Source organism: Macaca nemestrina, chromosome 13 (assembly GCF_043159975.1).
Source record: "Macaca nemestrina isolate mMacNem1 chromosome 13, mMacNem.hap1, whole genome shotgun sequence".
Classification (NCBI taxonomy): Eukaryota; Metazoa; Chordata; class Mammalia; order Primates; family Cercopithecidae; genus Macaca; species Macaca nemestrina.
In genome coordinates this window covers 75,586,520-75,612,929 of record NC_092137.1, presented here as the reverse complement: position 1 = coordinate 75,612,929, position 26,410 = coordinate 75,586,520, and the positions used below count along the sequence as shown (strand labels likewise).

At 40.5% G+C, this 26,410-nt stretch overlaps 2 long non-coding RNA genes across 2 annotated transcripts in view; one reads left to right on the top strand and one right to left on the bottom strand.

Moving 5' to 3' along the window:
* The window catches only part of LOC139357904 (uncharacterized), a 184,324-nt gene that overhangs the window by 119,521 nt on the left and 38,393 nt on the right, over positions 1-26,410 (top strand). Inside the window, exon 2 of the long non-coding RNA XR_011611924.1 lies at positions 14,760-14,848. This is a non-coding gene — a long non-coding RNA (uncharacterized lncRNA). The remainder of the gene's footprint in view (positions 1-14,759; positions 14,849-26,410) is intronic.
* On the bottom strand, positions 1,332-25,203 carry LOC139357903 (uncharacterized). Its single transcript, XR_011611923.1, has 4 exons — positions 25,125-25,203; positions 21,498-21,546; positions 2,585-2,636; positions 1,332-1,451 (listed from the first exon to the last, which is right to left on the bottom strand). It is a non-coding gene; the product is annotated as an uncharacterized lncRNA (long non-coding RNA).

Below are 26,410 nucleotides of genomic sequence, written 5' to 3'. Positions count from 1 at the left end.
TTGTTTAAATATGTAAAAGTTATAAACCAATCATTGAATAAAATGTTACTTCTAATCTTGACAAATGTATCTTCATAAAGATAAAATCAAAAAATATGTATAAAGTTATGATTTTAATTTAAATGAATCAAATATCAAAAGTGATTACATTTAGTTATTGCTGCATCTGGGTGCCTGTGAATAGTCTGGCAATGTTTGGATAAACAACAATATTAAGACATACCATAATTTAAAATTTACTATGTATGTATTTCATTACATTCATTTTTTTTGTCTCCATTCTGGAAAAATCCTGTTCTATTAATAGCAATGATTTGAGAATGTAAAGCTGAGACATATATTTGAACTCTAAAAATCTGTGTAAATTTTAGTTAAAAATCTTAATTAAAGTAAATGTAAAAAATTAATTAAAACTATATTATGTGCTCTCAGATTAAATTTTCTCCTAAAATATAAGAAATACAACTACAACTGATGAATATCAACTTTTATTTTACTTTTTGAAATTAATTTTATCAAACTTTTTTACATGAAAGAATTCACAATTATCATATACCATATCCATCTAATTGTCAAAGTAAAAATTTGTGTTATGCACTACAAAAGTTATGTATAGACCTACATATATAAAAATTTAAGTGATGTGAATTATTTGATATTATAAAATATTCCTCAGCTGCCATTTGCATTTGTTGGGATTTCATACTAATATATGAGAAACTCTGAAAACATGAAATCAAACAGAAGCAAAAATGTAGACACTCAGCATTATAGAGAAATGATAGTTCGTTGCACAAGAAATCATTGTATGCATGCTATCTGAGAGCAGAGATTTGATAAGTCAATTAATTTATCTTTTCTCTTAACTAGCCACTTTCACTGCTCCAGTTCTCTTGACTTCAAAGCCATTTGTGTCCAATATCAACAGCAGCATAACCCATAAACCTTACAGTATTATTGAAACAGTTACTTTGTACTTTGAGCACATAGAACAAGAAATGTACTGAAGCATTTCCTTGGGGCCTGAGTGGTGTTACCACAAGAGCAAATGTTGAGTTATGGGTAACAATGAACAAGCACTGACTAGTTGCCAAAAGTATTACATGTTATTTACCACATTCATTGGTGTTTGTGATATGTACAGCCTCAGTTTGAGCAGGAGTCCCTATTTTTCAGGAGTTAAGGTAGCACTGAACAGGCAGCCTGACTTATATACCAAGGCAAAGTCCAGATTCTAGCACATTCTTGTGATAAAGTCAATTTGCATCTTTCTGTAAACACTTTGATCTATTTAAATGTTATTTCAATGTTTTGATATAAAAGATAAGCAATTAAGACTTTATAATTACTCCTTTAGTGAAACAATTTGAAAACATTGTACATTATCACAGAGTTCATAAAGTCAGATTTCATGCTTACAAATAACATGTTGATTAGGCAGAAAGAAGATCCTGGAAAAAGAGAAAAGGAGACAATAGTTTGAGTGAGAAGTGGCAGAGTTCATACTACTGTTCTCAGGTCCAGTCCTAGTCTCAGCCTCTGCATCCCCACTTCTCCTTATAGCTACTGGATATTGATTCCTGCCTTGCTGGCTCTGTTCATATCAGTTCCCAAAATCTATCCTGACCTCAAAGAGAGGAAATAAACTGCTCCAACCTCTTGTTTGGATGCATGAACTAGGCTTTGTGCCCAAAGCACGTTCTTGCCTCAGGGTCTTTTCACTGGCTGTTATCTCTGCCTGCAAAACTCTTTCCCAAGATATTCACAATGTTTCCTTATCATTAAACTCTTTGCTCAAATGTCACCTTCTAAGTGAAGCCTACCCTGACTATCCCATTTAAAATTTCCATACTCCTTCCACACTTACAATTGTTTGTTTTTTCCATACTAATTATTACTTGCTAATATAACATAATTTATTTATTTATCATAATTTTTCTCTTTCTTTCCACTGGAATATGAGAAACATAAGAGCAATAAGATTTGTCTTATTTTTTATTGATGTATCTCCAGCACCTAAAATTGCCTAACAGAATAGGTGCATGATAAACATTTGTTTAATGAATAATTGAATCCCCAAGTTGTTGGTCTATTGTAAAGAATCAATTATTAGAGCAACTACTCTTGTTAAGGTGATTTGTAGGCCTAATCTTAGAGGCTACAACCCTATTCTTGCCATCTCCATCATAAAAATCAGATCCTGAAGCCAATGTGCCTGCTCAAGCCCTACTATAGGTTTGAGATGGCAGTGGGCCTACTGTAAACAGCTGGTACTGCATTTTTTGTCTTTTGACTTCCACAATTCTGAGGCCTCTTTTTCCCAGCTTGACATTGTTTCTTTGAAGGCTTGGTCCCAGTGTCTTTTAGTTAGGATCCCAAGAAGCCTATACATTGCCTCTTCTACTTCTCCTAATATCTTAACCTAGTCAAAGCTTGTCTACATTGATCATTGTGATCTCCTTTCCATAAGCAAGCATCTGATTACTGGAGAGGAAGGTCTTAATAGACATTTACATTAACTAGACCTATCTTGACCAGCCCAGTCTTTTATGTTGTAGGCCACTGTATTATATTCTGATTTTACCTGGCTGTTTTAATGGTTTATCCAGTCACCTACAGGTTGACCCATTGTTCTCCTGAAAGCAAAAAAAGTCACCTGTTAAGCATATTTGAAATTCTTGTTCATGTATTGGTGAGTGGCACAGACAGACTTTTGCCTATGCCTAAGAGCAGAAGTTCCAAGTACTCCCACTATACATGAATATGTCTCTAGTAAGGCCGGGCCTTGCTTGGTTACTTTTACTTGGGGCTTTTAGGAACCTCTTTGTTCCACTTCACTCAAGGGCACTTGTGCCCAGCAAAGAAGCTCTGCTCAACCTATGTACCTGCTTTATTCCTTCTAGCTCTGCCCCCAAGGTAGACCATGACTCATCCTCTCCTAACTGGTTTTAAGGTAGATTTCCAGGATGACCTTACTTTGGTACAGAGGAGTGGATTGATGTATTATTCTGTCCTCACATTGCTAGAATGAACTACCTGAGACAGGGTAATTTATAAAGAAAATAGATTTAATTGGCTCACAATTCTACAGGCTGTACAGAAAGCATAACTGGGGAGGCCTCAGGAAATTTGCAATCATGGCAGAAGATGAAGAAGAAGCAGGCACATCTTACATGGCTGGAACAGGAGGAAGAGAGAGAGAAGGGGAAAGTTATGTACAATTTTAAACAACCAGATCTCATGAGAACCACTCACTATCATGAGAACAGCAGGGGGAATGTCCACTTCCATGATTCAATCACCTCCTACCAGGCCATTCCTCCAACACTGAGAATTACAATTTGGCATGAGATTTAGGTGGGAACACAGAGCCCAAACATATCATTCCACCCATGGCCCCTCTCAATTCTCAAGTTCTTCTCACATTCCAAAACACAATTGTGTCTTCCCAACCATCCCTCAAAGTCTTAACTCATTCCAGCACTAACTCAAAAGTTCAAGTCCAAAGGCTCATCTGAGACAAGGCAAGTCCCTTCCACCTATGAGCCTGTAAAAAACAAGTTGATCACTTCCAAGATACAATCAAGGTACAGGCGTTGAGTAAATGCTCCCATTCCAAAAGGGAGAAATTGGCCAAAGCAAAGGGTCCACAGGCTTCATGCAAGTCCAAAATCCAGCAGGTCAATCATTAAATCTCAGAGTTCCAAAACAATCTCCTTTGACTTCATGTCTCACATCCAGGCAACACTGATGCAAGGGGTGGACTCGCAAGGCCTTGGGTAGCTCTGCCCCTGTGACTGCAGTGTACAGCCCCCACAGCTGCTTTCATAGACTCGTGTTGAGTGTCTGTAGCTTTTCCAGGTGCACAGTGCAAGCTGTCAGTAGCTCTACCACCTGTATTCTGGAGAACAGTGGTCCTCTCCTCACTCACAGTTCCACTGGGCAGTGTTCCAGTGGGGACTCTGTGTGGAGACTTCAAACCCACATCTCTCCTCTGTACTGCCCTAGTAGAGGTTCTCCACGAGGGCTCCACCCCTGCAGCAGACTTCTGCCTGGACATCCATGTGTTTTTGTACATCCTCTGAAATCTAGGCAGAGGCTACTAAGCCTCATCTCTTGCCCTCTGTGTACCCACAGGCTTAAAATCATATGGAAACCACCAAGGCTCACAGCTTGCACCCTCTGGAGCAGTGACCTGAAACACATCTGGGACCCTTTTAGCCATGGCTGCAGCTAGAGTGGCTGGAACAAAAGGAGTGGTGTCCTGAGGTTGTACAGGACAGCGGGACCCTGGGCCCAGCCCAGGGAGCTATTTTTCCCTCCTAGGTCTCCAGGCTTGTGATGGGAGGGGCTGGCTAGAAGGTCTCTAAAATGCCTTTGAGACATTTTCCCCATTGTCTTGGCTGTTAACATTCAGCTCCTCTTTACTTATGTAAATTTCTGTAGCTGGCTTGAATTTGGGGTTTTCTTTTCTACCACATAGTCAGGCTGCAAGTTTTCCAAACTTTTATACTTTACTTCTCTATTAAATAGAAGTTCCATTTTAAAATCATCTCTTTGTTCATGCATAGCATATGAACATATGCTGTTAGAAGTAGCCAGGCCACTTCTTGAACACTTTGCTGCTTAACAATTTCTTTCACCAGATACCCTAAATCATCTCTCTCAACTTCAAAGTTCCATGGATTCCTAAAGCAGGGACACAATACTGCCAGTCTCTTTGCTAAAGCATAGCAACAGTGACCTTTACTTCAGTTCTCCATAAGTTCCTCATCTCCATCTGAGACCACATCAGCCTGGACTTCACTGTCGCTATCATTATCAGCATTTTGGTCACAATCAGTCAACAAGTCTGCAGGAAGTTCCAAACTTTCTCTCATCTTCCTACCTTCTTCTGAGCTCTCCAAAGAGTTTCAACGTCTGCCCATTACCAAATTCTGAAGCTGCTTCCACATTTTCAGGTATTTTTATAGCAATGTCCCACTACAGGTACCAATTTTCTGTTCTAGCATTGCTATAAAGAATACCTGAGGCTGGGTAAGTTATAAAGAAAAGAAGTTTAATTGGCTCACAGTTCCATAGGCTGTACAGGAAGCAAGGCTGGGGAGGCCTCAGGAAACTTACAATCATGGTAGAAGGTGAAGGGGAAGCAGGCATGTCTTACATGGCTGAAGTAGGGGGGAGGGAGAGAGAGAAGGAGGAAGTGCTACACACTTTCAAACAACCAGATCTTGTGAGAGCTCATTCACTATCATGAGAATAGCAAGGAGGGAGTCTACCCTCATGGTCAACCACCTCCCACCAGGCCCCTCCACCAATATCATGAATTACAATTTGACATGAAATTTGAGTGGAGACATAGAGCCAAACAATATGAATTGAGCATTGACTCTGGAGTTATATGGACCTGGGTTTGACTCCCATCTCTGCTGCTTGTAGGCTTATACTTCTCTGAGACTGTTTTCTCATTTTTGAAGATGGAATAATAGTAAAGCATTATTATGAAACTTAAATGAGACAATATATGAAGGGTCTAGAATAAATCTCTGCTTATGGTGAAATTTTTTTTTTTTTTTTTTTTTTGAGACAGAGTCTCACTCTGTCACCCAGACTGGAGTGCAGTGGCACAATCTCGGCTCACTACCTACAAGTTCTGCCTCCCAGGTTCACACCATTCTCCTGCCTCAGCCTCCCGAGTAGCTGGGACTACAGGTGCCCGCCATCATGCCAGGCTAATTTTTTATATTTTTAGTAGAGACGGGGTTTCACTGTGTTAGCCAGGATGGTCTCAATCTCCTGACATCGTGATTCACCCACCTTGACCTCCCAAACTGCTGAGATTACAGGCGTGAGCCACCATGCCTGGCCAGTGAAATCTTAATAGTTGTTTTCTTTAGCATAAATATTAAAAGCGTTATTTTAAAAGTTGGCTGCAATTTGAGCTAGTTGGCAGCGGTTCTCAAATATGAATATACCTAAGATCCCCAACAGGACACAATACAACTTATATTGTATGACTACCAAGAATGTATAGCCTGAATCTCATTCTAAGAAAACAATCAGACAAACCCAAATGGAGGGACATTCTACAAAACGAATGGCCAATGCTCTTCAAAAAAATCAAGTTATTAAAAAGGAAAAGTACTGTTTCAAATTAAAGGAGACTAAGGAGACATAACAACTAAATGCAATGCATAATTCTGATTGTATCTTGAATTTTTTAAAAATGTGTACAAAGGCCTTATTGGAACAGCAGGCAAAATATAAATATAAGCTCTATATTAAATAATACTGTTATATCAATATTATATTTCCTGAGTTTAACAGTTGTATTGTGGTTAAGAGATAGCCTTATTTTATATATGCTGAAATGCCTAGGATGAAATGTCCTGATGTCTGCAATTTACTCCCACATGATTCCAAAAGTGTGTCTCTCTGTGTGTGTGTGTGTGTGTGTGTGTGTGTGTGTGAGAGAGAGAGAGAGAGAGAGAGAATAAAAGAGACAAAGCTAATGTGACAAGATGTTAACGATTGGTAAATTGGTAAATCTGGAAGAGTTGTGGATGTTTGTTGTTTGTTCTTGCACCTTTTGTATAAGCTTTGATTACTTTCAGTTTTATCAGTTTGTGTAAAATTTATTCTCTATTATCTTGAGTAAAGCTGTTTCTTACAATAGCCTTGAGTTAGTGGCACTTAGGTATATGAATAAAAAAGGGATTGGTTCCACCCTTGAAGTTATGAGAGAAGGAGAGAGGATAGCGGCTGTTGCAGGTGAGATAGTGAATAAATGCCAATGATTCAGTAAGAGCAGCAGGAATTTGGAAGAAAAGCTGACCATGAGTTCACAAACACTCTTGGAATGGGATTTAAGTTGTTTTATTTGAATATTAAAAGGAGGATGAGTGCAGAAGGCTAGATAACTTGGGCACATCTGGGTTACACAGTGTCTTCATTATCTGCCTGTCTTTTATTCCATCAGTGCACTACATTTCTATGTTTATTCCCATTTAGTCCTCTGGATTACATCTCTCTTTAGATTTACCTATCTAGAAATGGACTGGAACTACTATGTCCCTTTCCAAGCCTAGAATTTTATTGTCCACCCTTAAGAGATTGCTCATTTGTTCTAATATTTCCATAATGAGTAAGAAACCTGGCCCTAGTCTCTATAATGACACTTTGTGTGGGTGATTAGAGCAGATTTCTATCTATTAGCTATAGCTTATAATATGACTGAGATATGAGTCATAGCATAGGTTTTGCCAGGAAAGTAGCGATTGTTTTCAATTCTTTATTGTTTCTGATAAGAAGCCAACCAAGATCTGCATCCATTTTCCACTGTGTGTAATACATCATTGTTTCTCTGGTTGCTTTCAAAATTTCTTTTTTATCTTTCCATTTTATCCGTATGACTGTGATATGTCTTCATGTGATTTTCTTTGCATTTATATTTATTGGGGTTTGTGGGAGTATTTTGGATCTTTAATTGATTTCCTTCATAAGTTTCATTCAGTATTTCTTCAAGTATTTTTTCTGCTCAATTTTTTATCTCTTCTGTTTCCAGGACTCCAATTGCATATACATTAAGCTGCTTGATAAATGGTTTGACAGTTCTCTGAGAGACTGTTCATTTTAATTCCATCATTTTTTCTCTATTCTTCAGATTAGATCATTTCTATTGATCTATTTTCAAATTCACTGATTCTTTTGCTATTTTCAATCTATAGTTGTCAATAAATTTTTATTTCAATAATTTTATTTTTTCAGTTCTAGAATTCAAATTTGTTCTTTAATATACTTTTTTTTGCTATGGATATTCTCCATTTGCTTATTAATTTTACATATATTTTCCTTTAAGTCCTTGACCATATTTATAACAGCTGCATTAAAGTCCTTGTCTGCTAATTACAGCATTTAGACAATGTTGGGTCTGGTTTGTATTTTTCTCCTCATCCTTGTCTTCCTTCTTCTTGAGTATCACCATCATTTTCATGTTTCTACATGTCTCATTTTTTAATTGAAAACTGTACATTATGAATATATAGAGTAGATGTTAAGAGCTATGAGGTGTCAAGGTGATCAATTAAGAAAACAGCCAAACCAAAAGCAACAATCAAGCCTTTATTCACTTACTGTGTTAATCTAAGCAAGAGGCCAAAAAGAGAAGAGTAGTGCCAGTTCTCTCAATGCTCCATTTTTCCTCATGGAGTGGCACCAAGTAAGGGTCAGATGGATCACTGCAGCTGGGAAACAAAAGGTTCCTGCCATTTTCTGGACTCAGGGAATGGAATGAGAGAAACAGGAAAAAGATAAGCATGAAAAAGACTGAGTCAGAGTGGTGAAAATTGCCCTCAAGGGTAAGGAGATCTTGGCAGAGGTGCCTGCATGGTATCTAAGATGAACTCTACCCAACCCTACCCATAAGGAGGCTGCTGAACAGAGGTGGCTTGGCTGGAAATGTAGATATGCACGAGAGCATGGCTAACTCGGGTTGGCGGAGAGGGTGCTAGAGTCCTCTACTTCAGAGTCTTCAGTCTCTGAAGGAGTCTCAACTTCCTTCAGAGACTGCAATGTACTAACTGTGCACCAAGTCTGGCATGGGGCAGGGGAAGGCAACTTTTCCCCCTTGCCAGGCTGCCAGGTAAAGCTTTGTAATTGCTTATGGTTATACAATTTTTACCTGAAGCCACCTCCTCCATAGAGACTTTAGATTCTGTTATTTCTTTGGAGCATGATTTTTTTTTTTTTCTAGCAGAGAGTTAACTTAAGTAGAATCAAACTCCAAATGGGCTCTCTTTCCATTGGCAGCAGCTGGAATCTCCACTCGGTTTTTTTTCAGTTTTCAGCTGCTGCTTTTTGATCAGGCTGTCTTAGGTCCCACCCTTATAGTATAGTTTGACAACTAGCCAAAGCTTTGTGCATATTTTAAATGCATATCTTGGGGCTCAATCCCTCTGAAGAACCCTTCCTCCCAGGATTTCCACTATGCAGTAGCTTTAATGGTAGCCCCCTGCACCCACCAAGATATGTTTCTGCATCTTAATCCCTGCAACCTATGAATGTTACCTTCAAAATGAATAAATGAAATGAATGGGGCAAAAATGTGATTAAGAATCTTGAGAGCAGGAATGTATCCTGGATTATCTGGGTGTGCCCTAAATGCAATCACATGTATTCCAATAAGAGAGAGACAAAGGGAGTGTTGGGACAGAGAAACAGAAAAGAAGACATACAGAAGAGTAGGAGGCGATGTGATTTTGGAAGCAGGGAGTGTAGTGATATACATTTGCAAGCCAAAGAATGCCTAGAGTCACCAGAAACTTAAAAAGGCAAGGAATGGATTTTCCCTAGAGCCTCCAGAGGGAGCATGACTCTGCTGACTCCCTGATTTCAGGCTGCTGGCAGCCAGAACTGTGAGAGAATAAATTTCTGCTGTTGCAATCCACCTAGTTTATGGCCACTTGTTACAGCAGCCATAGGAAACCAACACACTTTCAAACATTCTGGTTGCTCTGATACTGTGACCTTTGCCCTCTGACACCTCAGGACAGGAAATTTGTGGATTTCTGTGCTCAGAGTAGTGGGTGAATTGGGGAAAGTACTCAGGCAAAAAGCCTCAAACTATAAATCCGAGTCCTCTGTAATTATGCCCTTAGATTCAGGTTGTTTCAACACAGCTCCTGGGTGAAGGGCTAGGATTGCAAATTGTAAATACATTTGCTAATCTCACTTTTTACCAGAGTCTGGAAATAACATTTCAGTTTACTGGCCATGAGGCAGTGCTCCTAGCATAACGCATGGTAATGCCTATGGTACCTGAATGAACTTTAAGAAGTATGCTGCAATGCAAAATGATCAGTTCATACTGCCTAATACTTTGCTTTTCCTGTTATAAAATTAGGAAAGCAAATTAGTGCTGCTCCATCATGAACCATGGCTCACTCTTTCTTCCTAGGAGCCCATATGGAGGAGCCCATCAAGGTTATCTGTGAATTTCTCCACATGTGGCGGCAAGGGGGATCACTGTGCTGGAATCTGATTTAATCTGATTATCAGCTACCTCAAACAAATATAATACAAATATAATACGTTAAATGCTTAACGTTCTTTTTAAAAAAAAAACTTTTCACACCTTCAGAACAAATTCCAAACTGTATGGCATACAACATTTTTCGCTGGTAGTTTCCAACCTAAGATTTCATGTTTTTACTATGCCTCAAACATGCCAGGCTCTTTTATGCCTTTCTTCTTAGCCACATGCCTCAGGATAGTTATTAAGGCTATTCACAAATATTCTGCTTCCTACCCTCTGGGAACATGAAAGAATGACTCTCCCATCCACTTGAAGTTAGGCATGGCCATGTGCCTTGTGTTCCCCAGCAGAAGTTGAGTAGAGGTGTTATGTGTCACTTTTGGGGCCAGTATGTTTTGATATATTTAATTTTGTCTCTGGCATGGTAACAAGCAACTTTGAAGCTTGGTTCCTGAATCACAATAATACACAGTGTGCCTGCAAACCCAGAAAGGACACACAGTATAAAGAAATAAACCTTTACCATTTTAAGCTGTTAATGTTTGTTGGCTGTTTATTACAGAAACAACTGTAATGTCTTGTTATTCTTAGTGTTACAAGAAAGAGAAATATGTTACAGGAAAGGGGTCCCTATCCAGACCCCTAGAGAGGGTTCTTGGATCTCGCACAAGAAAGAATTCAGGGCGAGTCCACAGTGCAAAGTGAAAGCAAGTTCATTAAGAAAGCAAAGGAATGAAAGAATGGCTACTCCATAAACAGCATACCCGAGGGCTGCTGGTTGCCTATTTTTATGGTTATTTCTTGATAATATGCTAAATAGGGGGTGGATTATTCATGCCTCCCTTTTTTAGACCATATAGGGTAACTTCCTGACATCACCATGGCATTTGTAAACTGTCATGGCACTGGTGGAAGTGTAGCAGTGACGATGACCAGAGGTCACTCTCCTGGCCATCTTGGTTTTGGTAGGATTTAGTCAGCTTCTTTACAGCAACGTGTTTTATCAGCAACATCTTTATGACCTGTATCTTGTGCCGACCTCCTATCTCATCCTGTGACTTAGAATGCCTTAACTGTCTGGGAATGCAGCCCAGTAGGTTTCAGCCTCATTTTGCCCAGCTCCTATTCAAGATGGAGTTGTTCTGGTTCACATGCCTCTGATACTTGTATGTCTATAAAAGTTCTACTTTTCCAGCATTCAATGACTGGGTAAAATGGCCCCTCTGGGAAACCTTCTCTAACTCCACTATGCAAGCAGGCACTTCCTTTTCTGTACACCTTGGTTGTTTTTTCTTTTCAAGACCAATATACCTCTACAGTTGATGGTTTTAGGCCAAACCAAGTGTGCCAAAGGAAAGTGAAAATAACTGTTGCTTTTTTTCTGCTTACTCCAGGATGAAAAAATGGTCTCCGCATTTATTTCCACTTCACAGAACAGAGTCCCAATTCTGGTAGTCATAACTTTGTGGGCAATTTATCCTTCCCTATAGGAAACCCAGGTTTTAGTAAGATGCTAAGGGGTGAGTGAAATCTTGATTTGAACTTAGAAAACTGTAGTAGTTTAGCTGTTTTCTATCACAATGCTAAGTTGACTAAAAGTTGACATAAAATAAGTCTTCACAACGGTAAGGAGTAACAGTGATAGAAGATCTTGCTCATCATATAATGAGGCCAATTCAGTGTGCACCAGGGTCTGTGCTCCAGGAATTTAGTCACCATGTGTGGAACTACAACAAGTACTATGAAAAAGAGAGCAATTCTGCCTTTGCCCACTGCATTCGATGATCTCCTTGCCAGTTATGGATTGGCAAATGGAAAGCAAGTATCATCAGGAAGGGAGAAATAGAGACACAAAAAGATGAAGTTTCACGGCCAACGTCCCACGGGAAGTTAATGATCAAACAATGGCATCATTATTTATTTATAGATATGATGTGATTTTTAGGGCCAGTCAGAGGCTTTCTCTGTCCACAGTTGCCTTTGTGGTGCCTAAAATCCTACCACCAAGGAGTAATTTTCTTTGGATTGTAAAGTCTGTCTGACTTCTAGGGTTCTCCATGGTCATGTAACTATCATGGGAGGAGGTAACAACTTCCTCCATGAGATAACATGACAATTGTGAAAACAAGGCTCTGTCAAAAAGGAACAAGGCTAGGCATCTGTTGAGAGGGTAGGGATATGAATCATGTCCACTGATTTCTACTTCAATGTTTAACTTCTAGAATATTTAGCTTTGAGAGCCAGATCTAGGAAGAGAAAGGGCAAGAGGTGGCCTACAGAGGGAAGGAGAAGCAGCTAGATATGTAAAATAGCTGATCTGAAATTATCCACTAATTTAAATTAAGGTACATAAATTTCTCCAGAGGCTGCTGGGATGCTTTTTCTTGGTGGAATGAGCTAAATGAAACTGTTCTGTAATTCATCACTGAAGTTACTGCCTATTACTTTCATTTCTCACAGGTGCCCAGCCATAAGCAGATTATGCTGCTTGCTATCCACAGGGATGGAGTGTGCTTGTTTCATTCCTATTTAAATGCAGAGTTGAATCCAAGCCTATTGGTGACATGATTGCCAAGATCCCCACTGGAAGATTTAATTCTTCCATACATTGGAAGATGTCCAAGTTGTCCTGGCTGTGCTGAGCATAGATGGATGGAAATGGCATGACCAATTAAGGACACCATCAATCAGTCAATTAATAAGCAGTAATTGAACAAATATAGGACACTTGGTTAAGCATTATGGAGGACATAAACATGCTAAGAATTAGTCCCTACCCTGAAATTATTTAGGGAACACTGAAATGCCACTTTCTTTTCTTTCTTTCTTTCTTTCTTTCTTTCTTTCTTTCTTTCTTTCTTTCTTTCTTTCTTTTTTCTTTCTTTCTCTCTTTCGCTCTTTCATTCTTTCTTTCGACAGAGTCTTGCACCGTCGCCTGGGCTGGAGTGCAGTGGCACAATCTTGGCTCACTGCAACCTCCGCCTCCCAGGTTCGAGTGATTCTCCTGCCTCAGCCTCCCGAGTAGCTGGAATTACAGGTGCCCATCATGACTCCTGGCTAATTTTTTGTATTTTTAGTAGAGATAGGGTTTCACTATGTTGGCCAGACTGGTCTCAAATGCCTGACCTCGTGATCCACCCACCTCGGCCTCCCAAAGTGGTGGGATTACAGACATGAGCCACATGCCTGCTGAAAGGCCACTTTCAACCCTGTTGACTTCCTTCACTCAGCCAAGAGTAGCCAGCACCTGTAGGTTCATTCTGAGTCCATCACAGGCATGTAGGTGATCCTTCCCCTTAGATGGCTCTAGGAATCATCTTCTGTGGCCAAGCTCATAAAGCTGTCTCTCATGACAGCTGCATGACACTACTGCTGCTGGTAATCTGTACATCCAACTGGCCCTCTGCCCTAGTTTTTAGGCCTTTGTTTTGTCTTTTGTCCTTGTTCCTATTATTACTGGCCCTCAGCCCTGAACCCCAGCCCAGTCAGTGAAAATCCTGATGCCCTCAGTCCCTTTGCCCTCCCACTAAAGAAGGGTTTCTCAAACTTGGCACACCTGATGTTTGGGACCAGATAATTCTTTGTTGTGGGGTTGTCCTGTGCTGTTACAGGAAGTCAGGGACCCCGAATGGAGGGACCAGCTGAAGCCATGGCAGAAGAACATAAATTGTGAAGATTTCACAGACATTTATTACTTCCCCAAATTAATACTTTCATAATTTCTTATGCCTGTCTTTACTGCAATCTCTGAACATAAATTGTGAAGATTTCATGGACATTTATCACTTCCCCAATCAATACTCTTGTGATTTCCTATGCCTGTCTTTACCTTAATCTCTTATTCCCATCACCTTCATAAGATGAGGATGTATGTCACCTCAGAACCCTGTGACGATTGTGTTAACTGCATGAGTTGTTTGTAAATCATGTGTGTTTAAACAATATGAAATCTGGGCACCTTGAAAAAAGAGCAGGATAACAGTGATGTTCAGGGAACAATGGTGATAACCATTAGGTCTGAGTGCCTGACAGCTGGGTGGAACAGAGCCATATTTCTCTTGTTACAAAAGCAAATATGAGAAATATTGCTGAATTCTTTTCCTCAGCAAGGAACAGCCCTGAGAAAGAGAATGCATTCCCAGGGGTAGGTCTGTAAAATGGTCACTGTAGGAATGTCTGTCTTATACAGTTGCAGATAAGGGATGAAATAAGCCCTGGTCTCCCGTAGTGCTCCCAGGCCTATTAGGATGAGGGTATTTCTGCCTAGTAAATTTTAGTCAGACCAGTTGTCTGCTCTCAAACTCTGTCTCCTGATAAGATGTTATCAATGACAATGCGTGCTCAGTGGGACATGAAACTTCATTAGCAATTTTAATTTCACCCTGGTCCTAGAATCTCACTCTGCCCCCATTTGCCTTGTGATATTTTATTGCCTTATGAAGCATGTGATCTCTGTGACCCACACCCTATTCATATACTCCCTCCCCTCTAAAAATCACTAATAAAAACTTGCTGGTTTTGCAGCTCAGGGGGCATCACGGAACCTGTCAACATGTGATGTCTCCCCCAGACACCCAGCTTTAAAATTTCTCTCTTTTATACTCTTTCCCTTTATTTCTCAGACCAACTGACACTGAGGGAAATAGAAAAGAACCTACATTGAAATATCAGGGGCTGGTTTCCCCCAATATCTGGCTCACCAATGTGTTTTTTTCTTTTTCCCAAGTGCATGTGGAAACCTAATTCCCTTGGTAGGTGTGGAGAAACGTCATTGGTTTGGTCCACAGAAACACTTGTTCAACTCCCTGATGAGTGGTGAGTAGTCTATGTATGGTCCGGGCCAACTATGGGTCATGTGGAGTCTAAACATCATGCTTATCTCTGCTATATTAAACTCCTGTTAAAACAGGGCAGTGTCTGAGTAACCATGGAAAATATGGTCACTCTATTCAGGGCGGTGGAAAAACACTGTCCTTGGTTTCTTGAAAAAGGAATCTTAGATGTAGAACTATGGGATCATGTTGGTGCAACATTCGGGAACTGGTCTCCACAGGGAATTATGTTTCCATCACTGTTTGGGGTGATTGGGCCTTGGTACATGCCATCCTAATGCCATGCCAATCCCGTGACCCTCTACGGTTCCCACAGTTTTCTGAATCTGATGACCCTCCACCTCTTCCTCAACCTTCCTGTCCCACACGGCCTTCATTATCTGATCAGCCTCTCCCTTCAGCTACTCCTCCCTAACCTGATGATGTTGATAATTCAATGTCTAACTCTGGTGACTTTGGATTATGGTCACCCCCAATGATCTTTTCTTTTCATGAAGAGTCAGTACTTGTAGCTCCCACGGCCCTGACTCAGACAGCCTGGGACCATATATATGCTAATTCTTCTGTCTTCAAACTTCCAGAGTCATCTAATGGCCCTGGGACCAAACTACAATTTACCTATAATTCTTCAGGCCCTCCCCCATCCACTTCAGCCCCTCACCCTCCTGTCATTTCAGTTCCTCAACCTGTCACTTTGCCATCCACTCAGCCTGCTTCTCTGTACCCTTCTTCACACATGGAAGCTAGTAATCACCAGTATACTTCTGCTCCTTCTGCTACCCCAATCCCCTTTTCTCACACTCTCATTCTGGTCCAACCACCTCAACCTCAGTTTCCCTTATCTACGCATGCTTTTCCTGTCACTTCTGTGCCGACTCCATCTCAGGTGCCTACTCTTGAAACTTCAATGCAACGCTTATTACACCAAAACAAAGAAACAAGTGGATTAGATGCATGGGCTTATCTGGTTGCACTAGAACCTCCTAATGCTCAAGGTGTACAAATGCATCGCTATGCACCACTCAATTTTACTTTTTAAAATAATTCAAGGATGCTTGTACTCAGTATGGTCCTACTTCTCCTTATGTTAAAATGGTATTACAAACTTTTTGTAGTGAGGTCATTTTGCTTCCTTTAGACTGGAACATTTTGGCAAAAGCTGTTCTAACCCCATCTCAGAATTTACAATTCCATACCTGGTGGTCAGAAGAGGCCTGTTTGCAGGCTCAGCTAAATCAGACTAATGGCATTCTAATTACTCAGGCTCAGCTCACGGGCTCCAGTAGTTTCTATGATGCTTATGCCCAATTAAACTTTGATGCTCTTACCACAGAGCAAGTAACAAAGGTGTGTATGAGAACTTGGAATAAATTACGCACCCCAGGTCAAGCTCCTGTTTCTTTTACCATGGTTAAACAAGGTCACAATGAATTATACCCAGATTTTTTAGCTAAATTAGAAGATGCTGTTCAAAAATCTGTCTCTGATGAGCGCGCTCAAGGTATTCTCCTTCGTATGTTAGCTTTTGAAAATGCGAACCATGAGTGTAAAATGGCTGTGCATTCTATCCAGCGACAAAATTTACCTGATCACAAGGAGTTGCCAGGATATATTAAAGCCTGTAAAGGCATTGGATCAGACACCTACAGAGCTATTCTGTGGGCACGGGCCATGAAGGACACCAACCAAACTGGTCCCACTAATTCTTTTCTTGGAGCCTGCTATAATTGTGGTCAACTTGGTCATACTCGAAAAAACTGCACTGTTAAAACCTTAAAAGCGGCCAAGCCAACTCAACAAACATGGCCAAATGCTGCTCCTACTGTTTGCCCACATTGTTGCAAAGGTAAACATTAGGCAACTAATTGCTGCTCTAAGTATGATATAGATGGAAACGCCCTGCCACAAAACCAGGGAAACGCAGAGCGGGGCCAGTCCCAGGCCCCGATATCAAATGGGACCCTTCAGACTCAGACTAATATTGTGTTTCCACTTCAGGCAGTCCCGACACAGCCCCCAGCACAAACAAATTTACCTACAGCCAACACAAATGGGTACCAGCCTCTCCTTCCTTCTGTCTCAGTACAATGCTTGTCCACCTCCACGGTAGGGGGCGGAGCAGTCAATCTCTATAGAACTATTCCTCTAAACTTACTACCTAACTCTTTGCCTTTAATTGTCCCCACGTAGGTCACTGGCCCTTTACCTCAAGGTTCGGTGGGCTTGGTGTTAGGTAGGGGATCCACCTCTGCTAAAGGTATCATCATTCATACTGATCTCATTAATTCTGATTCCATTGATGAAGTTAAATTAATCATGTCTGCCAAGGTTCCTGTCTCCATTCTGGCCAGTGAGTCAATTGCTCAATTGCTTTTACTACCTAATATCGTTTTAAACAAAGGAGACAAGACACGTGGCCCTGGGATGGGCTCAGGCAGTGAAAAGGTCGCTTATTGGATTAATGTAATTTCTAAACAACGGCCCACCTGCACCATACACATTCAAGGAAAAAAGTTTGAGGGCCTAGTAGATACTGGGGCTGATGTTTCTATTATTTCCTCTAGTTTATGGCCTTCCTCCTGGCTTAAACATCCCACTAACATGGGACTAGTAGGTGTTGGAAAAGCCGAGGAAGTTTATGAGAGCACATTCATCTTGCCTTGCACCGGCCCTGATGGTCAAAACGGTACAATTCAGCCCTATATCATGCCAATTCCCATTAATCTTTGGGATGGAGATTTACTGGCACAATAGGGGGCTGAAATTAATATTCCACATAACTCTTATAGTGCTCCCAGTCAGCATATGATGGAAAACATGGGGTTTGTTCCTGGACTCAGTCTCCATCCAAAACATGAAGGGATTACTAAACCCCTCCCAATTACTGTAAAAGAAGACAGGGCTGGTTTAAGTTATCCTTTTTAATGGCAGCCACTGCCACGCCTCCTGTTCCTATCCCTTTATAATGGAAATCTGACATACTCATTTGGATTCAGCAGTGGCGGCTTTCTAAAGAAAAACTGGAGGCTTTAACCCACTTGGTTTCTGAACAGTTACAACTTGGAAATGTGGAACCTTCTCTTTCCCCCGGGAATTCTCCTGTGTTTCTAGTAAAAAAGAAATCAGGCAAGTGGTGGATGGTAACCAATATAAGGGCTGTTAACGCTGTAATTAAACCTATGGGGGCCGTCCAATCTGGCAGGCCTGCCCCTGCTTTAATACCTAAAAACTGGCCTCTCACAGTTATTGATCTTAAAGATTATTTTTTCATATTGCTTTACATAAATCAGATTGTGAAAAATTTGCTTTTACTGTACCATCTATCAATAATCAGGAGCCTGCAGCTCATTATCAATGGAAAGTACTTCCTCAGGGAATGCTAAATAGCCCTACAATCTGCCAGCTTTATGTTGGGCTAGTGTTTTCACCAGTTAGAGCCCAATTTCCCCAGGCCTATGTTCTTCATTATATTGATGATATTTTAATCACTGCCCCCACTGATAAAGAATTAATTGACTGTTATCAAATGTTGAGCCACGGTGTTACAGAGGCTGGATCACACATCGCTCAGAATAAAATTCAAGAGACCACTCCTGTTCAATATTTAGGAATGGTGGTCAATAAACAATGTATTCAACCTCAAAAAGTTCAAATTAGGAAAGATTCTTTGAAAACTTTAAATGACTTCCAAAAACTTTTGGGTAACATTAATTATTTAAGACCTACTTTAGGTATTCCAGACCTATGCACTGTCTAACTTGTTTTCCATGCTGCAGGGAGACTCCAATCTCCGCAGTCCCAGTCCCAGGACTTTGACACCTGAGGCTTCACTAGAACTGGAATTCATAGAGAAAAGAATCCAGACCACCCAGTTATCTAGAGTACAGCCATTTCAGCCTTTTCAGCTTCTGGTTTTCACTTCATTTCACTCCCCTACTGGCCTAGTGGTTCAACATAATGGAGTGGTGTTTTCTTCCTCATTCTGTGTCAAAAACTTTGTTTATCTAGATCAAATGGCCACTCTAATTGGACAGGCGTGGTGTAGAATACTTAAAATTTCCGTATTTGATCCAAATTTAATTTCAGTTCCTTTAAATTGGCTCAAACTTCAAGCTGCCTTTCAACATTCCATACTATGGCAAATTCACTTGGCTGATTTCGTTGGCGTTATTAAAAATCATTATCCAAAGAACAAATTGTTTGATTTTATAAAAGTGACGTCTTGGGTGGTCCCTCAATTAACCAAAGATCAGCCCATTCCTGAGGCCATTACAGTGTTCACTGATGGCTCCAGTAATGGCAATGCTGGTTATGTAGGTCCTACAGACAAGCTTATTTCTACCCCTTATACCTCTGCTGAAAAGGCAGAGTTAATTGCTGTTAATACTGCCTTACAGGATTTCCCCAAACTTTTAAATATTGTCTCTGATTCTGCTTATGTTGCACATGCCACTAAAAATATAGAAACCACTATTATCAAACATATTGACAACTCTGAATTGGCTTCTTTATTTTCAAGGTTACAACAAGTGGTTCGCCAATGTAGACACCCTTTCTATATTGCGCATATTAGATCTCATACCACTCTACCAGGACCCATGTCTACTGGTAACCATAAAGTCGACTGTTTGGTCTCTTTTGCAGCCCAAGAAACTCAGGAGTTCCATGATCCCACTCATGTCAATGCTGCTGGATTAAAAGATAAATTTGCTCTTACCTGGAAACAGGCTAAGCTTATTGTTCACAGCTACCCTTAGTGTCAGGTCTTTGTATTTCCAAATCAGGAACCTGGTGTTAATCCCAGAAGCCTAACTCCTAATGCTTTGTGGCAAATGGATGTGACTCATGTTAGCTCCTTTGGCAGACTTTCATATGTGCATGTCTCTGTAGATACCTTCTCAGGTTTTATCTGGGCTACTTGCCAAACAGGGGAAGGCACAGCCCATGTTAAAAAAAATCTGTATTCCTGCTTTGCAGTTATGGGGCTTCCATATCAAATAAAGACAGACAATGCCCCTGGATATGTTAGTAAAATTTTTGATTTATTTATGCAACAGTGGGGAATTTCCCATATTACTGGAATCCCTTACAATCCTTGGGGACAGGCTATGGTGGAACAGGCCAATCGCACTTTAAAAACCCGATTGTCCAAAGAGTCTGAACAACAAAAACATAATTTAACTACCCCCACTCCCAATTACATTTGGCACTGTTTAAATGTTTTAAATGTTCCTAAAGATAATAATCTAACTGCAGCCGAACACCATCATACAGGCAAAAAATTCTCCCTAAACGAAGGCAAGCCAGTGTTATGGAAAAACTCCCAAACCAATACCTGGGAACCTGGCACAATTATAACATTGGGAAGAGGATATGCTTGTGTTTCACCAGGAGATCATCAATCCCCTGTCTGGGTACCCACCAGGAGACTCAAGCTTTGGGTGAACAATGACAATGAAAACCACAGGGAAAAGCCGTCCGTGTCAGAGACCATCCTCAGATGTGGTGAGATCTGTGCCAACTCCTTAGAAGCTGGCACACCAAATCACAATGGGTCTGATTCAGTTCTCCCTGATGGCAATGGAGACCCATCTAACTAATTCCACTTCTGATTACCTTTCTTTTTCTCCTTACAAACCTAAAAATCTCACCATTTCTATTAGCCTGAAGATAACATCCCTCTGTTCTTCTCTTCCTCCTTCAGCACTGAATCTTGCTTACACTAGGTTTTATTTAATGATTCTCCTCCTTATACTTTCTGTCTCACCAGTTTCCTCTCACACTGATTTACCTGCTACACAAAATTATTCTTATTGGGCTTATATGCCTTTTCCTCCACTTACTCGACCTCTCACCTGGATGGATACTTCTGTGGAAATCTACACTAACGATAGTGTGTGGATGCCTGGAGCTACAGATGACCATTGCCCTGCTCAACCAGGAGAAAAAGGCACTGCATTTAATGTTACCATGAGTTATGAATACCCTCCTCTGTGCCTTGGACATGCACCTGGTTATATCCATCTAGAAACTCAAGTCTGGGCTGCTTATCTTCTGGAGAGATCAGCTACAAAGGAACTGGGACATTTGGTCTCCGGCCTCTCCTTTTCTCCTTTAAAACAAATGAAAGGGGGAGTAATAGGAGATACCCCATATTTTCAATATAAACCTGCAGGAAAACCATGCCCTAAAAATTTTGAGGGCACATCTAAAACTTTAATTTGGGAAGATTGTGTTAACTCACATGCAGTAATACTAAAAAATGACTCATATGGTTTAGTAATAGACTGGGCACCAAAGGGCTATTTAAAAAACAATTGCTCCTGTAGTGGAAGGGAATGCCTGGAGGCTACTTATATTATTTCTTATTGGGAGAATGAGAATCATCATTCTACTTTGCATAGGAGGTTCAGCTCATTCTTTCCCTTAAAATGGGAAGATAAAGGCATTACCCCCCCAAGACCTTGTATGATACTCCCCATTCTGAGCCCAGAACACCCAGAACTTTGGAAATTGGCTATTGCCATGTCTGTACTGTGAGTATGGGAAGTGGAAACTATTCTGTCTGTTGTCCCCGATACCGTCCCTCTCCCTCGGTATCAACATAAATCCAGATATTCTGCTTTGCTTACCTCCAACCTGATTATTCCCATGCAGAGTTGTGTTAAGCCTCCTTACATGCTGTTAGTGGGAAATATCAAAATTTGGATGAACAATCAAACCGTCCAATGCATTAATTGTCATTTATACACTTGTATTAACTCCCATTTTGACTCCAGGAAAAGTGTAATGTTGGTTCTAGCTCAAGAAGGAATCTGGATTCTGGTAACTTTGCCCAGATCTTTGGAATCCTCCCCCTCAATACATTTAATTAAAGAAGTGTTACAGCGAATTCTAAAAAGATCTAAGAGATTTGTTTTCACTTTAATCACTGTGATCATGGGTCTAATTACAGTCACTGCAATGGTCACCACTGCCGGAATGGCGTTACATCAATCTATTCAAATGGTTCATTTTGTTAATGATTGGCAAGCCAATTCTACCCAAATGTGGAATTCTCAACAAGGCATTGATCAAAAATTGGCTAATCTAAATTAATAATTTAAGACAGTCTGATATTTGGCTTGGAGATCAGGTAGTAAGTCTTGAACATCACATGCAAATGCAGTGCGGTTGGAATACTTCGGATTTCTGTATCACCCCGTATTCCTATAATGAGACTGATCATTCGGGAAGTGGTCAAAGGACACCTTCTGGGTAAGGAAGATAATTTATCATTGGACATAACTAAATTAAAGAAACAAATTTTTGAAGTCTCTCAAGCTCATTTATCCATTGTGCCTGGAGCTGAGGCATTAGATCAGGTGGCAGAAAATCTTTCTGTACTAAACCCCACAACTTGGATTATGTCTATTGTGGGCTCCACTGTAGTAAATTTTGGAATTATGTTTCTCTGTTTAATTGGCTTGTCTTTAGTGTGCCGGACCAGTAAGAGAATCCTGTGTCAAAATCGAGAGAACAAACAAGCCTTCATCACCATGGCACATTTATATAAAAAGAAAAGGAGAGATGTTGCAGGAAGTCAGGGACCCTGAATGGAGGGACTGGCTGAAGCAGTGGCAGAAGGACATAAATTGTGAAGATTTCATGGACATTTATTAGTTCCCCAAATTAATACTTTCATAATTTCTTACACCTGTCTTTACTGCAATCTCTGAACATAAATTGTGATGATTTCATGGACATTTATCACTTCCCCAATCAATACTCTTGTGATTCCCTATGCCTGTCTTTACTTTAATCTCTTAATCCTGTCATCTTCATAAGCTGAGAAGGATGTATGTTGCCTCAGGACCCTGTGATGATTGCATTAAGTGCACAAATTGTTCATAAAGCATGTGTGTTTAAACAATATGAAATATGGGCACCTTGAAAAAAGAACAGGATAACAGCAATGTTCAGGGAACAATGGAGATAACCATTAGGTCTGAGTGCCTGAGAGCTGGGCAGAACAGAGCCATATTTCTCTTCTTACAAGAGTGAATAGGAGAAATATCATTGAATTCTTTTTCTTAGCAAGGAACAGCCCTGAGAAAGAGAATGCATTCCCAGGGATAGGTCTCTAAAATGGCTGCTGTGGGAGTGTCTGTCTTATACAGTTGCAGATAAGGGTTGAAATAAGCCCCGGTCTCCCTTAGCGCTCCCAGGCCTATAAAGATGAGGAAATTCCTGCCTAATAAATTTTAGTCAGACCGGTTGTCTGCTCTCAAACTCTGTCTCCTGATAAGATGTTATCAATGAAAATGCATGCCGAGTGGGACATGAAACTTCATTAGCAATTTTAATTTCACCCTGGTCCTATGATCTCACTCTGCCCCCATTTGCCTTGTGATATTTTATTGCCTTGTGAAGCATATGATCTCTGTGACCCACACCCTATTTGTACACCCCCTCCTCTTTAAAAATCACTAATAAAAACTTGCTGGTTTTGTGGCTCAAGGGGCATCACAGAACCTGCCAACATGTGATGTCTGCCCCAGATGCCCAGCTTTAAAATTTCTCTCTTTTGTACTCTTTCCCTTTATTTCTCAGACCAGCCGACACTTAGGGAAATAGAAAAGAACCCACATTGAAATACCGAGGGCTGGTTTTCCCTGATACTGTGCATTTGGGATGTTTGGCAGCATCCCTAGCCTCTACTCACTAGACACCATTAGCAGTCCCCAGTCCCACACTTATGACAATTAAAAGTGTCTTTAGACATTACCAAATGTCCTTTAGAGGTCAGAATTACCCCCAGTTGAGAAATCTTGCTCTAAATGTTCTTCTACATCTCTCCATTGACTCAGAAAGATGTCCTTGGGCTGTGAGTCTATGACTGCAATCATGAACTTCTGATTTCTTACTTTTCTTTCTCCTTCCACTGGTGTCATAAGCCCTCTGAAGGCATGGTGCTTGTCTTCCCTATCTCAGTTCTAGGTCAACACTTGACAGAGGAAAGACACTTGAGGTTTATTTTTAAATGCCTGACAGCCCGATTACCTCCATCCTGGAATCAAGGGAGAGATTGGGAGATTTAATTCTTCAGTACACTGAAACATGTTCAAGTTGCGCTGACTGCATTGAGCGTAGATGGGTGTGATTGGCATGACCATTTAGCCCTGGGGATAGATGCTGGCTAGAATCAGGCTCAGGTTGGCAGCACACTTCACTGTTGACAATTTGGAGAGTTAGCTGTCAGGCCACACCTATTACACAAGTTGATCTGTCCATTCCACCCCATTCCATCACCACCCCACAGAACAGGTTTGCCCACCCTCATCAGTTCTTACTAAGAACCCTTGAGATAGAGCCATGCTTTTCATAGCAAACGTGAAATCACAGGAAGGCTCATAACATTATCAAGCAGCACACAATAAATTCAGACTGAAAAGATGCCTGCTACTGACTAGGATAATGGTGGAGCATTTGAAACATGAATTAGGCTTTAAAGAAAGGGGTAATTTGAAGAAGTGGAAGTGGGAGGGTAAGGGAATGGTTAATTCCAAATGTTTAACGTAGGGAAAATAATATAAGCACTGCAGAGTTGAGGAAAAAACACGGTACACTTTAGAGGGCAAATGTTATAAGGAAACAACCCAGGGAGGAAGGAACTAATGAAGAGACTAAGGTAGGAAAATACATGGGGCATTTTTCCCTACTAGTGTGACAATCTGCCTATCTGGATTGACTACTATGTAAAAAAATAACTGTCCCTTAGAAGAAGAATCTCCTCTGGCAGAGAGAACCTGGAAAGAGAATATACTTGATCAGGTAATTACTCATTCAGCCAAATACATTGACAAACTAATCCTAAGGTAATAGGGAGAAATAGACAAGGGTATCTATGAAGTTCTTGACAAAAGATTAATAAGGGGGCATAGCAGGTTGGGCACAGTCCAATGTCAAGAGTGTAGGTTAAGGGTCTGACAGCCACATAATGGCTTTGTGATCTTAAGTTCCTTAAGCCTCAGCTTTAAAATGGGGAAAATAGTAACCTTGCACGTGTGGGGTGAGGGTTGTATGAGATTATGTATGATCCTGTATACAGTACACCCTTACCAAATGGAAACTATTTTTTTAATCTGCCAAATATTAAAGCATCATTGAAAGTTACAATGGACATCACAATATACTTCTGGCATATAGATGAAGAGACAGATAATAGGACATAGATGAAAACCTATGAATAAGAAATAGTACTAATATATGTAACTGACCTGAACTAAGTGTGTAAACAGAATGCCACTGTATTTTTCACCATCCTCTGGTAAAATGACTCTTTTTAATCTTCCTTCTGTGGCACTGGATGGAACCTCAGGCAAATTCCAGAACTTTTCCATTAGTTCAAAATTCTAAAACTTCAATACCATATACCCAAACTTCAGTCTTTTACCCAATCCAAAACTTCCCCCCTTCCTAAGCTCTGCTGTGAATCATGTTTTGAGACCAGCAATAGGGAAAGGGACTGTGATAATTCCTTCATTATTTCTCCCTTCCTTGATCTTCTACCCATCTTCCCCACTGACTCTGCCTTTGGCTTCTCCAGGGTTGCAGATTCCCAACTGCAGAACTCCAACTGCAGCTCCCTGTTATGGACAGTATGTCCTCATTGGCCACCAATGACTCCTCTGTCAAGCCCTGGCTTCCAGTGGCTCTTGCTCCAGGATAACCCAGAGTCCTCACCTGTCTGTCCCACAGGAAACACACACTCTTATCCACTAGAAGTCAGGCTCAGTCTCTATGCTGTCAGAACAGACCTCTTTGGACTCTTTGAAAAGCTCTCATCTCCCCTGTGGTTGGGGAATGTCCCAGCACTCTGACTCCCTCTGGACCTCTTGGGAAATCCTTAGCTTGTTCTTACATAGCCTGGAGGCAATAGGAGGTATAAAGACAGATTAGTTTCGGGTCATTCTCTGTGCAAGTCCTGCAGAGATAGTCAAGTAACTTGCTTTTGAATGAGGGGATACTCAATACCTATTTTCCCCGGGTTTGAGATCTTAATTAAAAGTCCACAAAAGAAAACATCCTTTTTACATCTTTTAACATCCTTTAACATGTGTACTTAATACATGTGTTTTTTACATCCTTTAACATGTGTACTTAGTAATGAATGTTTAGGCACAAATAATATGATGTAGTAACATATTGATAGATTTTCTGTTGTTAGTCACTGTACAAAGAGCAACACAGCATATATATATATATGCATATATATGCAATATTACATATGCACTATACGAAGAGCAACACAGCATATATATATATGCATATATATATGCAATATTATTCAGCCACAAAAAGAAATGAAGTTCTGATACTTACTAAAATATAGTTGAAACTTGAAGACATCAGGCTGAGTGAAAAAAGCCAGTCACAAAAAGACAAATACTGTATAATTCTACTTCTATGAAGTCCCTAAAGCAGTCAAATCTAAAGAGACAAAAAGTGAAATTGTGGTTGCCAGGGTGGGGCCAAAGGATAATGGGGAGTTATTGTTCAATGG